The sequence below is a fragment of the Heterodontus francisci genome, chromosome 3, assembly GCF_036365525.1.
Source record: "Heterodontus francisci isolate sHetFra1 chromosome 3, sHetFra1.hap1, whole genome shotgun sequence".
Classification (NCBI taxonomy): domain Eukaryota; kingdom Metazoa; phylum Chordata; class Chondrichthyes; order Heterodontiformes; family Heterodontidae; genus Heterodontus; species Heterodontus francisci.
The window spans coordinates 69,266,628-69,284,549 of NC_090373.1; the positions used below are offsets into that span (position 1 = coordinate 69,266,628).

Sequence of the window (17,922 nt, forward strand, 5' to 3'; positions counted from 1 at the left end):
TCCTCACAAAGATGTCCTCCCGTCCCTGTTTCCTTAGCCTTTGCTCTGATTAGTGGTTTCAGCCTGCAACTAAATTCTCCTAGCTCCCTCTCCTCAGACATCTCTGCTCTTTCATCCTCATCCAATCTCATACATCACAGAAACACTCCCATCCACAATCATAGCCACCCTTCAGCCTTCAAATCTCTCTTGGCATCTCCACTTCCTAGATCTCAAACAGTGGCAACTCTTATCTCTGACCACTCCTTGACTCCATTATCATATACATCCTCCTACCTTCCCCATACCCACCACTACAACCACTAACCCTGGAAAGATCTTTTCCATAGCTCCCTCATTAATCCACTCTCAAGCTCCCAAATCTCTCTCCATCTGTTATCCCAGCTCTACCATCATTGACTTGCACACACTAAAACTGCCTTGGCCAATGTTATGAATGATATTGTCTGCGGCTTTGATTATGGTGCATTATCTCTCCTTTCCCTCCTCAACCTCTCCATAGTGTTCAATGTAGTTGACTTCACCACCCAACTCTGTTGTTCAGCTCTGTGGAACTGCACTGACCTATTTCCATTTCAACCTGATAATAGGGATTGTTTTTAGATGAGTGTTGTGAGTGTGGTGACTTGAGCAGTGGCTGAGGCTAGTGGTGAAGCTGTTGGGGCCTCCTGTTCCACGTGGATACAGGACATCTCTGCTTCTTTCCACCTTCCCCACCAAGACCTTTATTGCAGCATTCAAAAACCCAGGTGCTTGCTCTCTCCCATGGTCAGCCATTCTTCACTCTTTTCCAGGTCAAATTCAGCTGCAGGACAACTTCCAGCATCTGCTGCAGCCACAATGTACCCTTTTAAGAAGTGCAAGCTAGTTTTAAGTAGTGCAAGTTGCCAATGATATTGGGCTCCTAGCTGATGTGTGCAGCCAATGAACAGTGTAGTTAGTGTGGTTGTATGCAGATTTTATTATAATGAGCAGATCGCACCAAGTTGGTGTGCTGCCTGCATTACACTGAATGGGCATGGGTTATCCAAACATTGCATTTTTGGGAGACATCCAATTTAACTCTGAGGGTTCTATAGTGGAAAATGACAAAATATTCCTGGTCAATCTGTCAGTCTACTTGACTGCTGCTGTAATAATGCTGCACAGATTTCTCAGGATAGAAATTTGCCAATGCCCAATTTAGGGCTCAAAGGTGGCAACATGCCCAAAATGTATGCCCTCTCGAGGAGGTCCATGGTTAGCCCAAATTTGGGATTTGTGCCTCATCTAAATAATTTGTGTGAGCCCGGCATGCCTCCACAGGCACTAAATATTCCAGGGTACTTGACTTTTAGAAGAGGTAGACAAAATGGGAAAGGAGTGGTGTAGCCCTGATAATAAAGGATGTGATAAAGAAAATGGAGAGAAAGTTTCCGAGCTTGGAAAATCAAGATGTAGAATCATTCTAGATGAAGCGAAGATACAACAAGAAGCAAAAAACACTGGTGGATGTAATTAATAGGCCAAAAACAGTAGTTGTAAAGTAGGGTAGAGTATAAATCAGGAAATTAGAGGTGCTTATAATAAGGGTAATACAGTAATAATGGGGAACTTTAAGCTTCATATGGGCAACCAAATTTGCAGTAATAGTGCGGAGGACAAGTTCACGGAATTTAGACAACATAGTTTTCTACATCAGTATGAGGAGGAACCAAGTAGGGAACAGCTTATTTTAGATCTAGTATTGTACACTGACAAAGGGTTACCTTGTAATAAAGGAGCCTCTAGGGAAGAATGATCATAATGTAATAGAATTTTATATTGAGTTTGAGAGTGATTTAGTTAAGTACAAAGCTTGGGTTTTAAATTTGAACAAAGCAAACTATGTAGGTATGAGGAGTGAGTTGGTTAAGGTAGATTGGGAAACTAGATTGAAAAATATGGTTGATTAACAATGACAAACATTTAAAGAATTAAATTATAATTTCCAATGGATATACATTCCCTTAAGAAATAAGAACCCCATAGGAAATGTGGTTCAACTGTGGCTCGCAAGAAAAGTTAAAGATAGTATTAGATTAAAGTTTGAGACTTATAAAGCTGTCAAAAAGATTTTGAGCCTAAGGAATGGGAGGATTTTAGAATTCAGCAAAGAATGACCAAGAAATTATTAAAGAAACAGAAAAGAGAATACAAGAGTAAACTAGCATGCGACATAAAAACAGATTGTAGAGTTTCTATAGGTATGTAAAAAGGAAAAGATTAGCAACAGTAAATGCAGGTTCACTAGAGCCAGATGCAGAGAAATTATAATGGGGAATAAGGAAATGGAAGCGACATGGAGACTGGAAGCGGGTGCCAATTCCATTCGGGCGGGGATCAGCCTGTGCATGTGATCTTCTGGCAGCTAGCCATTAAACAGTTGGGAGGCCTGGTGCCCATACAGTGAGAGAGTGGGGGTGAGATGCGAGGCGGTGAAGTTGACTTCAGGTCATGACATGGCAGGTTCTGGCGCCATATTTAAAGGGCTGCCAGTACTGTATTTAATGGGAACTTCCTGTCTGCCTGGAAACCTGCAGCCAGAATGTCAGAAGGAAGATCCCAGATGCGTCCGTGTAGGCTCTCCTCCAGGCTGCAATGGCAAGGTGAGAGGTCCTCTTCCCTAGGGACCAGGAGGAGGAGACCGGCCGACCTGACTAAGCAAGCCTGGTCGCAGAGGAGGTCAGCGGCCATGGGGTCACCCCCAGAACCTGGATTCAGTGCCGAAAGGGCTCAATGACATTATTCGGTCTGTCATTGTGAGTACTCCATACCTTTATTCCCTTTGGACCTTGCATGTAGCAATGTGAGAGGGTGTGATTGGTAGAGAGGTAGTGAACACCCAGTCGGTGGTAAAGGGGTCAGGCAGTAGCACATGTGGTCAGAGGCATGGCTGCATCTTGATGAGAGGCCCACGTCTGTCATTGTTGACCCCCACAAGGTGCTTCGAGAGTGGCCGCTTGCAGCGGGCATTCATGTGTCCCCGTCGTAGACTGCTGGGCTGCCATCCACATAGGTGCTCCATCTCTCTGTCATGTTGCAGGCCAAGAGGGACCACAACTATATCCCCCATAACTCGAGTAGGCTTTCAGTTCATCGGGCAGAAAACTCCTCTGACTGACCTCCCTGTCAGAGTGCAGCAACATGTATTCATAATCCAACAAGTCACCAAAGCTCCTCCAAGAACACGCCACAGTACTTCCACAAACTTTGCAAGAGCAAAGGTACGTCAAAAGCACCTCACCTGTAAGTTGGATGGCTGTCCCTTTAAATAACATCTTTTGGGGTGGGGGTCCCTCATGCAGTGATGAAGAGAATTCTTTTCTTTCAGAGGGTTGTGCAACTTTGGAATTGTCTGCCTCAGAAGGTGGTGGAGGTGGGGGTCATTGAATATTTTTAAGGCGGAGGTAGATAGATTCATGTTAGGCAAGGGAATCAAAGGTTATCGGGGGTAGATGGGAGTGTGGAATTCGAGACACAAGCTGATCAGCCATTATCTTATTGAATGGCAGAGCAGACTCGACGGCCGAATGGCCTACTTCTGCTCCTAATTCATATGGTCGAATGCAGGCGATTGATGTCACAAGCTGCATGGATGCTGTCAGTCAGGGCGTGCCACGCAGGTAGTACTGAATATAGCCAAAATCATTCTAGCTGCCATTATTTCTCTTCAGGGCTACTGTAGCACTAGCAACAGTGGCACTACGAACCCCAATTTTGCAGCCATAAAATTCTTAAGGGGTTTGACAGGGTAGACGCTGGAAGGATGTTTCCCCTGACTGGGAAATCTAGTACTGGGGGTCACAATCTCAGAATAAGGGGTTGACATTTAGGACTGAAATGAAGAGAAATTTCATCACTCAAAAGGTTATGAATCTTTGTAATTCTCTAACCCAGAGAGCTATGAGTGCTCAGTCATTGAGTATATTCAAGACAGAGATCAATAGATTTTTGGGTACTAAAGGAATTAAGGGATATGGGGATAGTGCAGGAAGAATGGAGTTAAGGTAGAAGATCAGCATGATCTTATCGAATGGCGGACCAGGCTCAGAGGGTCAAATGGCTTACTGCTACTCCTATTTCTCATGTTGCTATGTTCTTATGTTCACAGGAAACTCGTGTTTCTGCATGAATGAATTTCAGGGCACCTGCCTCACCAGCAATAGCCTCAGGAGGGGGGATGGGGAGGAAAGTAGAATTGGTGGGGAGGGGAAGGCGATGGAGAAAGGTAGCCAAGTTCATCCCAGATCCAGGTGAACTTAAAAAAAACATTAAATGGCAACCCGTTCCTTGGCCACGTCCACACCAGCTGAAGCTGAGCAAAACAGGCCCAGCACCTGCTTGACTCCTCGGGTCGCCAATTTCCTGACGGGTCTTAAAACATGTGTTAGGGCCCTCATTTACATAAGTCAGGGCTCCTTGGGTACAGTTCATAACAAGGTCCAATTGTTACCCCTTAGAATTAACAAATTATGCTGGTAGGTTGAAATTTCCCTCTCGTGGAACAAGAATTTGCAAATCTTTGATCAAAATGCAAATATATTTGCAATTCCTTGCGTAGCCTCTGGTAGCATGTTTGATTTGCTTGAGATTATTCTGACAGATAAGCACATTTAGTCATTGGCTCAGATAATCAGACCATCAGTTCAGACATCATCAATTATATTTGGAAAGAAGAGAGTTAGAAAACATTGCTAACATCAAGCAGTTAAATAAAAATCATGGATCTACTGTCCTGTTTTAACTAAATTTTAACAAAAGGACCTGAAATCTCTGGGGAAATGGTGAGTATAAATTATTCCATTGGTTTTGTTTTAATGTCTGTTTAATTTTTCTAAGATACTAAGAAATGACATAGGGAGATGGTTTCTTAATCCAAATAACTAGTGCCATCGAAATATGATTGAAGAAAGCTCACAACCTGATTGCTTTGTGGCTTTAAAAATACAAATTCCCCTGTATCAAATTCTACAGGTTCCCCAAAGAAAAATTTCCAGCACCTCAAATTATGTACAATGGTTTTATCATGCCTAACTTCAACAATTAATCTGTTTTGCACAGTTAAAATTATCAAATTATTCTATTATTCTTTGGTGATGTATAATAAATATTTGTAACAAAAATCAGTCCTTAAGCAGGATTCATTCAGTCAGAAGGGGCTTTATTGGGTGGACTCTGTTTCCATATCTCCTTATGCAAGTGTCCTAGCCAACGCTTACCCCTTAAACAATACAAGCAAAAACACTGGTCATTCATTTCATTTGATATTAGTTGATCCTGCTGTGTGCAAATTGACAGCTGTGTTTGCCTAAATAACATCACTGAATGCACTTTAAAGCAACTTATTGGCTGGGACAACCTGAGGACATGAAAGGTCCGATACATCAGGTGCATGGTAACATAGTGGCTATTTTACTTGACTAGTTACCCAGATGAATATTCCAGAGAATGTGAGTTCAAATTTCACAACGGCAGTTTGAAAATTTGAATTTGGTTCAAAAAAGAAGAAATTAAAATCTGGTAACAGTAAAAAAAAAAGTGAACATGACGCAATTGAATCATTGTAAAAACACAACTGGTTCATGAATGACATTTATGGATGGAAACCTGGTACCCTTACCTGGTCTGACCTATTTGTGACTACAGGACCACACCAATGTGGTTCACTGAAAGTGCCCTCTGAAGTGACCTAGAAAGCCACTCAGCTGTCCCACCACCACCATCTCAGGGCAGTCAGGGACTGGCAATAAATGTTGGTCTTGCCAGCACTGCTCACACCCCAAGAATGAGTAAAAATATATATACTCGAGCAATTTTTTCTTTACTAGAACTCTCTTCAAATATACTGTAATTTCCTGGAACTAAGTTCCTTCCTTTCAGAATTTAAACAGAGAATTAACTATCATTTGCTCAGCACAGGTATTTGGAGCATATATTAGGTAAACTATGCTATTCTGTGACTTGTTCATTGGTATCCCAGTACAATTTTTCCACATGCTTCTATATTTCCAGCAACCACGTAAGACAATGTTTTTGAGATATCGTGACCCTGAAAACCTGTGAGCTGTCCATCCCAGCATGAGCATCCACTTGTGACCTCTGGTGCTGACCCTCCTAAAATTGGCATAGTCAAGGGGGAGGTCACTTAATTTCAAGGTACCCTTGCCACAAGGTTGGGGTTGGGGGAATCCTTCTGTAAATTATTTACCCCTTTGGGGTTCAGGCCACAATCCAAGCATGGACTGTCAAGTGGCCCACATCCGTTGGATGTTGGGCTGTTGCATCGGGTCTCACTTGCCATACCAGCTCATTACTTGTCAGCTGGCTGTGAATGAGAAAATTACCAACCACTCTTGACTGGTGACCTAGTTAGGAGTAGCCAAACCAAATTCCTAGCCAAATTCACATTTTCACTATTTAGTTTAATCTTTCAGTTTTTTTTAAACTTTCTTCCAGGAAAATATCAGAATCATGGATGTGACACTTCTTGTGATTGTGCTTTTTTCTCTTTCAAGTTCACAGTCCCTGGCAAAAGTGAGTGACTGTTCTTTGTACTTCATGTTAAATACCTAGATCAAATACAACTGTTATAAGCGTATCATGACACTAACATTGAAGGAACATTTTACATAGAATAGTTTATTCAGTTATTAATTATATATTACCATTAACACAATGACAGTTCTTTATGATGGAATGAGAAAATATTGTAAGTGCACAGCAGGTTGATCAGCATCTGAAAAATTTACTGACCCTGAATTTCCGCAGAACTTCTGCCACTGCACCACCACAACCCATATGAAGAAGTTACATCAGTTTAATGGCAGAAATTCTGAGGAAATTCAGGGCCATTGTCTCAGGTGTGACCCTTTATCAGAAATGTATTCCTGACTTTCAGCATTCTCTTTGTTTAATATTTGATTTATTTGTGACTTGTTCTCAACTGTGTGAAAATACATTCAGCCAAAGCTCTGTGCCTGTAGCCCACCCAAAAACACAGGTAATAAACAGTGATAGGAACCCATCTCCATGGAAATCGAAAATACTGGTGGACTGGATAGGAGGCCTTAATGAACCATATTAATTGAAGGAAGCAGACTTCACACTGCACCACTTTGCCACTAGTAGAGTGGCAGGCATGAAGTGTTTAGCATGCCGATCCCTAAACTGCTTTTGGTGAGAGGTGAAAGAACTTGCAAAACATTTCCAGGATCCATTGCTTTGCTGTGGAACTGCTCTTCTGAGATTGGTGAATAGGATTCAGTTTGAATCACGCATTCCCTCAATATTCCACAGTGTAATTGTGTCTCTACCCATAAGAAGGGGGAGTCCTACTGGATCCAAAAAACACTCAGAAATCTCAATGAAATCAGTGATTTGTCGGTTAGAGACCTCGCGAATTCTCCTGCTTTTTCGCCGTAGTTTTGGCGAAAGAGCAAGGGAGAAATGGAAGAAAATAATGGAAATAGTATTAGACTTCCGGTGCACACTGCCTATATTACATTCTGGCATCATGCTCTGGAGTTGCATTTTATTGATTGTTTCAAATTTCATGTTTGTGTAATAGTAATGAATCAAAACTGTATGGCAATGACCAGTGAACAAATTCTACCAACAATAAAAACCCAAACTGAACCAACCAAATCACTAAAAACAATACAAAATGATCACCACAATAAATCAGAACCATGTAACTATGAAAAATGCTGAAAATCTACCCATAAAGGCAGAAATTAAACAAATAAATTGCTTAAAATGTTATTCCAAAACATTACCTTGACCGGCTGGGTTTTGTGTTGGAGGCGGGCTCCTGGCACTGGGCTGAAAAGGCAGGGGAAAGCCCACGTCTGCCTTTCCATGCCCCCCTCTGGTCCTCCGGTCTTCTTAAATCAGTTTTAGGACCTGGGATACCTGTTCCTTTAAAGACAGGGATCCCGTCTCCAAGAGTTGCCAGCTAATCACAGGGCCAGCAGTTCAGCTGTATCGGCAGCGCCACCAGGACCAGTGGCCACTGCAGGTACTGCAGAGGCCTCAGGCAAAAGTCCAGTGCTGGAACCCCGGACCCAAAGTGAGTGAGGCGGGGTTGCTGGGGCCAGTCCAGAAGACCCAGGCGACGGGGGCTGGGGAGGTGGTCATGTAGTCCAGGGGGAGAGGGGGGGTCCCAGGGGTAAACTGGTTCCCGGCACAGGTCCTCGTGGGCCACAGATTGCCCATGGAGGAGGCCCCCCCCCTCCCCTAGCCCACAGGGAGGCTGCCTTGTGTTACAAAGTATCCTGCCCACATGATGGGGGCACCCCACCAGCTGCTGGTAAGATCCTAGCAATGATGGGAAAAGGCCCTTAATTGGCCATTAATAGGCTACTTAAGGGCCTCAATTGGCCCCTGGGAAGGAAGGCTGTCATCAGCCTATCCTGCCCCTGGGAAGATCGCCTGGCGACAGGCCTGTCGACTCCTGCCCCCCGACACCTGTCACAATACTCTGTGCCCCCCGCCTCTGGCGGCCACACAAAATCATGGACAACATTTTTCTTTCTCATAAATATCCAGGGCTGGTATTTTCTGCCTTGGTGGAATTATGGCATTATAGTCACTGGGATGGGCTTTATTCCCATCCTACTGCAGCACTCGTGATCCTGGCTGATTTTCTACAGAGCAGTCTAACATATTTCTGGTGGGCTCCCCACCTTTGACAGGAGCCTGCTGAGCTGAGGTAGAAGGAAACATCTACAACACAAAGGAGATGCCTGTTACAGTGTAGTGTGACTGGTGTCCCCCAGAGCTGTTTCCCAAAAACATTTTAGTTGGCAAGTTTTCCATAATACCACATTAGCCAATTTGATTGAATGCCTTGGAGGATATTTAGAAGCAGTAATCATAATAAGATTTAGTCAGAGTTTTATTTTTTAAAATGGAGTGAGAAACAAAATCTGGTGCTCCCTTAAGTTGCTATGTACAAAGATTCCATGAACTTGTTTGAGTTTGACAGTCTACAACAAGGTTGTCCAACCTTTTTGCATGGGGGGCCACATTACAATTTTTGTCTTACATTGTGGGGGGGGGGGGGGAGGGCAGTGAGACAATTTTGGAAAGATAAAGGCATTAAAAATTTATCTTACTATATGTCAAAACAACAACAAATGTGCATTTTTGTGAAGAAGCTTTAAATGAGAAGATTAATTTATTGACTTACTTTCTCATCACTATGTTGGACACTGATTTAGTGAGATACCTGGCATTTTTTTGCTTGCCCAAGTAGTCAGTGTTTGCGCCCACACTTGTAGCGATGCGGATGTCCATCTGTCAGGAGTGCTCTTGATCACCCTCTCTCCCTCTCTCTCTCTGACTCTCTCTCTCCCGGTGTTCCCCCCTCAATGTGTTATTCCCCCCCCACCTCACTGTGTTGTTCCCCCCCGTGTCATCCTCACTCTCTGTGTCTCCCCTCTTTCTCCCTCTATCCTCCTCTCTCTCACTCTGTCCTCTCACTCTGTCCCCTCACTCTCTCTCTCTGACCCCTCTCTCTCACTGCCCCCTCTCTCTCTCTCTGTCCCTCTCTGTTCCTCTCCCTCTTTATCTCTCTGTTCCCCCCCTCTCTATCCCCATCTCTCTGTTTCCCCATCTCTGTCCCCTCCTCTCTCTCTGTCCCCCTCTCTCTCTCTCTCTCCCCCTCTCTCTGTCCCCCTCCACTCTCTCTGTTCCCCCCTCTCTGTCTGTCCCCTCTCTCTCTCTGTTCTCCCCCCTCTCTCTCTCTCTATCCTCCATCTCTCTGTTTCCCCAGCTCTGTCCCTTCTTCTCTCTCCCCCCTCTCTCTTTCTCATGTCCCCCCCCCCTTCTCTGTCCCCCTCTCTCTCTGTCCCCCTCTCTCTCTGTCCCCATCTCTCTCTGTCCCCATCTCTCTCTGTCCCCCTCTCTCTCTGTCCCCTCCTCTCTCTGTCCCCCTCTCTCTCTCTGTCCCCTCCTCTCTCTCTATTCCCCCATCTCTGTTTGCCCCTCTCTCTCTCTCTGTTCTCCCCCCCCCCTCTCTCTCTGATAGTTACAGGGAGTGGGAGCTCTCAGCACAGCAGCTTTGTGGTTGGTCAGTTTTAAAAAAAAATCACGCTGAGTTTCCCAGCTGACAGGTTCTGACGTCGGGAACAATGGTTTCTGAACTTCGTACAGAGTCAGGGTTTTCCATAAGCCTTTTAAAAAATAGTCGGAAAACCCCGAACCTGTCCGAAGTTGGGAAACCGCTGTCATGCAGCACCTGTCAGCTGGGAAACTGGCTTGCAATATTTTTTTCAAAAGCTAGTCTGGAAGAAGAAGACAATGGAAAAGTTCTCTTCTATGAACTACATCCGCAGGCTAGATCCTGGCCCGCAGGCTGTATGTTGGGACAACCCTGGTCAACAACCATGAGTAGGAAGAATATCAGTTGAACGCAAAGGGGAATCAGACTCACGGTAGTGAAATACCACAATGGGATTAAGACAAACAATTGTAATCCAAAACTCTTTCTGAAGTTGGCAGACAGGAGAATTTGCAGAGATTGAGGGACATTATAATGAAAATGCATAGAAATTGAAATGGAGTGAAATCTGATTGATCATATGAAGGGACTAGTTTCATTATGGTTGGCTAAGTGAAGGAATTCTGGAAGAGGTTTACTGAATTGCAGTTAGGTTATTGATTAAGGATCTAAATGTAATTGTATCTATGCTTCTATTAGTGACTGGAAACATTGGAGAAATTAGCAAAATTGCAGACTCTCGGAATCTCCTGCTACCGCTTGTACAATAATTAATCTGACTGTATTGTGTGTGCATTTCACTGTAAACTGTGAACATTTCTTGTATTGAATATGTTTCATTATACATTTCTTCTTCTTCTTTGGCCTCCTTATCTCGAGAGACAATGGATACGCGCCTGGAGGTGGTCAGTGGTTTGTGAAGCAGCGCCTGGAGTGGCTATAAAGGCCAATTCTAGAGTGACAGGCTCTTCCACAGGTGCTGCAGAGAAATTTGTTTGTCGGGGCTGTTACACAGTTGGCTCTCCCCTTGCGCCTCTGTCTTTTTTCCTGCCAACCACTAAGTCTCTTCGACTCGCCACATTTTAGCCCTGGCTTTATGGCTGCCCGCCAGCTCTGGCGAACGCTGGCAATTGACTCCCACAACTTGTGATCAATGTCACAGGATTTCATGTCGCGTTTGCAGACATCTTTAAAGCGGAGACATGGACGACCGATGGGTCTGATGTACAATGTGTCTTTGGGGATCCTGCTATCTTCCATGCGGCTCACATGGCCAAGCCATCTCAAGCGCCGCTGACTCAGTAGTGTGTATAAGCTGGGGATGTTGGCCACCTCGAGGACTTCTGTGTTGGAGATACGGTCCTGCCACCTGATGCCAAGTATTCTCCGGAGGCAGCACAGATGGAATGAATTGAGACGTCGCTCTTGGCTGACATACGTTGTCCAGGCCTCGCTGCCATAGAGCAAGGTACTGAGGACACAGGCCTGATACACTCGGACTTTTGTGTTCCGTGTCAGTGTGCCATTTTCCCACACTCTCTTGGCCAGTCTGGACATAGCAGTGGAAGCCTTTCCCATGCGCTTGTTGATTTCTGCATCTGGAGACAGGTTACTGGTGATAGTTGAGCCTAGGTAGGTGAACTCTTGAACCACTTCCAGAGCGTGGTCGCCAATATTGATGGATGGAGCATTTCTGTCGTCCTGCCCCATGATGTTCGTTTTCTTGAGGCTGATGGTTAGGCCAAATTCATTGCAGGCAGCCGCAAACCTGTCGATGAGACTCTGCAGGCACTCTTCAGTGTGAGATGTTAAAGCAGCATCGTCAGCAAAGAGGAGTTCACTGATGAGGACTTTCCGTACTTTGGACTTCGCTCTTAGAAGGGCAAGGTTGAACAACCTGCCCCCTGATCTTGTGTGGAGGAAAATTCCTTCTTCAGAGGACTTGAACGCATGTGAAAGCAGCAGGGAGAAGAAAGTCCCAAAAAGTGTGGGTGCGAGAACACAGCCCTGTTTCACGCCACTCAGGATAGGAAAGGGCTTTGATGAGGAGCCAACATGTTGAATTGTGCCTTTCATATTGTCATGGAATGAGGTGATGATACTTAGTAGCTTTGGTGGAGACTCACCTCCCTGCGAGTGGATCTCGAGCAGAGCAAGACTACACCACCTTCTGGCAGGGCAGGGATCCTGAAGAACCAAGACAGCATGGAGTGGGCTTCGCCATCAGAAACTCCTTGCTTAGCATGATAGAGCCTCCCTCAAATGGCTCGGAACGCACGCTGTCCATCTGACTGCCCACCACCTCTGGTCTAGTACACCTACTCAGCATCTATGCTCCAACACTCTGCTCCCCACCTGAAGCTAAAGATCAGTTCTACGAGGAACTCCATAACATCATTAGCAGCATCCCCAACACCGAACACCGATTCCTGCTGGGGGACTTTAATGCAAGGGTTGGGGCCGACCATACCTCATGGCCCTCCTGCCTTGGGCGCTATGGCGTTGGAAGGATGAATGAGAACGGGCAGAGACTGCTTGAGTTGTGTACCTATCATAACCTCTGCATCACCAACTCGTTCTTTCACACTAAACCCTGTCATCAGGTTTCATGGAGGCACCCAAGATCACATCGTTGGCACTAGCTAGACCTCATTGTCACAAGGCGAGCCGCCTTGAACAGTGTTCAAATCACACGCAGCTTCCACAGTGCGGACTGCGACACACACCACTGCCTGGTGTGCAGCAAGGTTAGACTCAGACCAAAGAAGTTGCATCATTCCAAACAGAAGGACCACCCGCGCATCAACACGAGCAGAATTTCTCATCCACAGCTGTTACAAAAATTTCTAAATTCACTTGTAACAGCCCTTCAAAACACTCCCACAGGGGATGCTGAGACCAAGTGGGCCCACATCAGAGACACCATCTATGAGTCAGCTTTGACCACCTACGGCAAAAGTGCGAAGAGAAATGCAGACTGGTTTCAATCTCATAATGAAGAGCTGGAACCTGTCATAGCCGCTCAGCGCATTGCACTGTTGAACGACAAGAAAGCCCCCAGCGATTTAACATCCGCAGCACTTAAAGCAGCCAGAAGCACTGCACAAAGAACAGTCAGGCGCTGCGCAAACGACTATTGGCAACACCTATGCAGTCATATTCAGCTGGCCTCAGACACCGGAAACATCAGAGGAATGTATGATGGCATTAAGAGAGCTCTTGGGCCAACCATCAAGAAGATCGCCCCCTTCAAATCTAAATCAGGGGACATAATCACTGACCAATGCAAACAAATGGACCGCTGGGTTGAGCACTACCTAGAACTGTACTCCAGGGAGAATGTTGTCACTGAGACCGCCCTCACTGCAGCCCAGCCTCTACCAGTCATGGATGAGCTGGACATGCAGCCAACCAAATCGGAACTCAGTGATGCCATTGATTCTCTAGCCAGCGGAAAAGCCCCTGGGAAGGACAGCATTACCCCTGAAATAATCAAGAGTGCCAAGCCTGCTATACTCTCAGCACTACATGAACTGCTATGCCTGTGCTGGGACGAGGGAGCAGTATTCCAGGACATGCGCGATGCCAATATCATCACCCTCTATAAAAACAAAGGTGACCGCGGTGACTGCAACAACTACCGTGGAATCTCCCTGCTCAGCATAGTGGGGAAAGTCTTTGCTCGAGTCGCTCTAAACAGGCTCCAGAAGCTGGCAGAGCGCGTCCACCCTGAGGCACAGTGTGGCTTTCGTGCAAAGGGATCGACCGTTGACATGCTGTTCTCCCTTCGTCAGATACAGGAGAAATGCCGTGAACAACAGATGCCCCTCTACATTGCTTTCACTGATCTCACCAAAGCCTTTGACCTCGTCAGCAGATGTGGTCTCTTCAGACTACTAGAAAAGATTGGATGCCCACCAAAGCTACTAAGTATCATCACCTCATTCCATGACAATATGAAAGGCACAATTCAACATGGTGGCTCCTCATCAGACCCCTTTCCTATCCTGAGTGGCGTGAAACAGGGCTGTGTTCTCGCACCCACACTTTTTGGGATTTTCTTCTCCCTGCTGCTTTCACATGCGTCAAGTCCTCTGAAGAAGGAATTATGCATTATATTTTGAACATAATGTATGTTTTATGGTATACTTCTGTATACATATTGCCTTATGTTATACTTAACTTTTGACCTGTCTGAGAACCTCTTTCAGATAATCTTTAAATGGCATTTAAATGGTTACCTCAAGACACTCATCAACCATCCTGAATGAGTTCATTTTGAGTAGGTTGCATGTATCTAGAAGGTTTATCTGATTGGTCAATTAGTGAATGTGACATTGGTGCCTATCTATTGAGATTAAGATGAAGAATTGTAGCTCTAATACATTGTGCTTGGAGCCACAAAAAAGCTATAAGAAAAATGTCAAACTTTTCATTGAAAACCAATCCTTTCATTCTTAAATTGTTTGTCATATGTCTTATTTGTAGGCCTCAACTTATTCATGTGAAGCAAAGCTTGGAAAAGACAAGAAAGTAATAGGGGGTAAGAAATAAGATGCATCTGCACTTTTATATTGTCTAGTGATTAAAATACTGTGGTAAAACCTACAATGACTCCATGTTCTCTTCATGTCAGTAAATTCAATGTTTTATAAACAAATCAAAACAAATTAGTTATTATAATGCTATTTAAGGCATTTCCCCAAGTTTTCCATAGACTTTCTGATGAGTTTATAGCAGACTGTCAGGAGAACATATATGGAAATCCCACCTCGTAAAGTCCAACATAAGTGGATAGAGTATGAGAGGTTGTAACCTATGAAAAAGGATTGTGCTCATTTGGTCTTTTCCTAAAAAAATTTAATCCACATAGAAGGAAACCTTTATTAATTTTGCTCATTTGCTTCCAAGTGAATGACTTGGATGTCTACACTCTGTATCCCAGAAAAGGGTACATTCAGCTGCCCCTTTCAAGCAATATAAGTCATGAAACTAGCAATGTATTTACTATGGCTAGACAATCTAACATTGGACATTAATAGAAAGCAGAGGGATCATTGAAGTCAAGCTGGAGGTATTCCTAAATTGACACTGGCTAGGGATGGAGGTCAACTAAACTTTAATTAAAGTAATAAATTATGGTCATCGCATCTGTGTGCCAAAGTGTGTCTGTGTAATGTCTAAATTCTTCTGTAGATTTTTAAATTTCAGATAACCAGCCTGTATAAATAAATACCATGCTAACTTTGTGTTGATGGAGCAGTATTTAAAGTATTTACTTATAGAGATTTATTTTCCTTTCACTTAACTTGAATTAAACATTACATTGAATGTCAGTCAAATTAACATCATTAGGAGTACGTAAAATCTTGATGTCCACGTACAGATTTTAACTATAGAGTGGCCGATGGGTGGAGTTTACCAGCTGGCTGCATTATAGTGCCCGCAGGTAACTCAGTCCATTTTTACGACCGATGTTCATTACCATGATACTAAACAACTGCAGACATTAATCGGGTGGCCTGGAGGCTGCCCCAGCCAACAGCAAGCGAAGTGCTGGGGTGGTTGATCACAGGGATTAGCTGGGTGGGGGTGGAGGTGGGGGGGGGAGGGGGAGTAGGTGGTAGAAGGTTGGAGGCTGGCACAACAGCAGCCCACACTATTCTTGTGAAGGTGGATGAGCATTCCTGCTCCTCCTGGCCCCACAAAATCATTTTGCAACTTACTTCATTGACTGTATTACTAGGTAAAATTGGGCAGAGAGTGCAAGGTGCATGCTGCACCCAGTTGTCTCCCAAAATTGCAAGGGTTCTTATGTACATCATAGGACCTTATATCTGAATATTTAAAGAGTCCTACTAACTGAAATAAGTGGTTTTGGCTGCCTAACAGGATATCCATTTCTAAGTGGCCATGGCTAGATTGGAAGCAGGAACAGGACAGTAATTTTATACACGCAATGTTTAAGGTGTACTGCTCCAATTCCGCTTGGTACAGCCAGTGGAAAACACATTCCTGCACCACCACCCCCATTCCCCCCACCCCTATTTCACTCAGCAACAGATGCCATTTAGTGTAATGTTCTTAATGCTGTGTTACTGTGCAATAATATAGAATCTAGGGATCCTAGGATATAAGTTTGAACTAGTATTTTTTATTCATTCATGGGATGTGGGTATCGCTGGCAATGTCAGCATTTATTGCCCATCCCTAATTGCCCTTGAGAAGGTGGTGGTGAGCCGCCTTCTTGAACCGCTGCAGTCCATGTGGTGTAGCTACACCCACAGTGCTGTTAGGAAAAGAGTTCCAGGATTTTGAACCAGCAACAGTAAAGCAACAGCGATATAGTTCCAAGTCAGGATGGTGTGCAGCTTGGAGAGGAGCTTGCAGTTGATGGTGTTCCCATGCAGCTGCTGGCCTTGTTCTTCTAGGTTGTAGAGATTTGGAAGGTGCTGTCGAAGGACGTTTGGCAAGTTGCTGCAGTGCATCTTGTAGATGGTACACACTGCTGCCACTGTACACTGTTGTTGGAACAATACTCATCCAGGTAAGTGGAGAGTATACCATCACATTCCTGACGTGTGCCTTGTTGATGGTGGAAAGGCTTTGGGGAGCTGGAAGGCGAGTTACTCACTGCAGAATTCTTAGAATATAACCTGCTCTTGTCAACACAGTATTTATGCGGTTGGTCCAGTTAAGTTTCTGGCCAATGATGACCCCCAGGATGTTGATGTGAGCCATACAGCAACAGTAATGCTGTTGAATGTCAAGGGGAGATGATTAGGTTCTTTCTTGTTGTAGATAGTCATTGCCTGACACTTGAATGTGCGAATGTTACTTGTCACTTATCAGCTTAAACCTGAATGTTGTTTAGGCCTTGCTGCATGTGGGTATGGACTGCCTTATTATCTGATGGAACTAAACACTGTGAACTCAAATGCTGGACTTGCCAGCAACGCTCACATCCCATGAACAAATAATAATAAAAGAAAGATAATTTGCGAATATCCCTACTTCTGACTTTACAATGGAGGGAAGGTCATTGATGAAGCAGCTGAAGATAGTTGGGCCTAGGACACTACCCTGAGGGACTCCTTCAGTGATGTCTGGGGCTGAGATGATTGGCCTCCAACAGCCAAAATTATCTTCCTGTGTGCTAGTTATAAATCTAGCCAGTGCAGAGTTTTCCCCGATTCCCATTGGCTTCAAATTTTATTTGACCTCCTTGATGCCACACTTCAAATGCTGCCTTGATGTCAAGGGTAGTCACTCTGCCTCACCTCTGGAATTCAGCTCTTTTGTCCATGTTTGGACAAGGCTGTAATAAGGTCTTGAGCGGAATGGCCTTGCCGGAACCCAAACTGAGCATCGGTAAGCTGGTTATTGCTAAATGTCGCTTGATAGTGCTGTCGAAGACACGTTCCATTACTTTGCTGATAATTGAGAGTAGACTGATGGGGACAGTGCTTGGCTGGATTGGATTTGTCCTGCTTTTTATGGACAGGACAAACCTGGGAAATTTTCCACATTGTAGATGCCAGTGTTGTAGCTGTACCTGGAACAGCTTGGCTAGGTGTGTGGCTTGTTCTGGAGTACAAGTCTTTAGCACTACAGCCAGGATGTTGTCAGGGCCAATAGCCTTTGCTGAGTCCAGTGTGCTCAGCTGTTTCTTCATATAATGTGGAGTGAATTGAATTGGCTGAAGGCTGGCATCTGTGATGATGGGGTTCTTCAGCCAACGTTTGATTTTAGCTTTGCAAAGTATTGAGAATTTTTAACTTTTTGTTTTTGTACGCTTTAATATTTCAGGACCTACACAAAGAAGCTGCTCCTTTAAATTGAGCGTAGATCAATATCCGAGAATTCTGGACTGTTCCAATTTGTCTTTTCATGTTACT

General features: G+C 44.5%; 1 long non-coding RNA gene across 1 annotated transcript; it reads left to right on the forward strand.

The window, feature by feature from the left end:
* The first annotated feature begins 4,698 nt into the window (after positions 1-4,698).
* On the forward strand, positions 4,699-17,916 carry LOC137352320 (uncharacterized). The gene is made up of 4 exons (XR_010969675.1): positions 4,699-4,805; positions 6,478-6,555; positions 14,513-14,567; positions 17,834-17,916. It is a non-coding gene; the product is annotated as an uncharacterized lncRNA (long non-coding RNA).
* Positions 17,917-17,922: the final 6 nt, after the last annotated feature.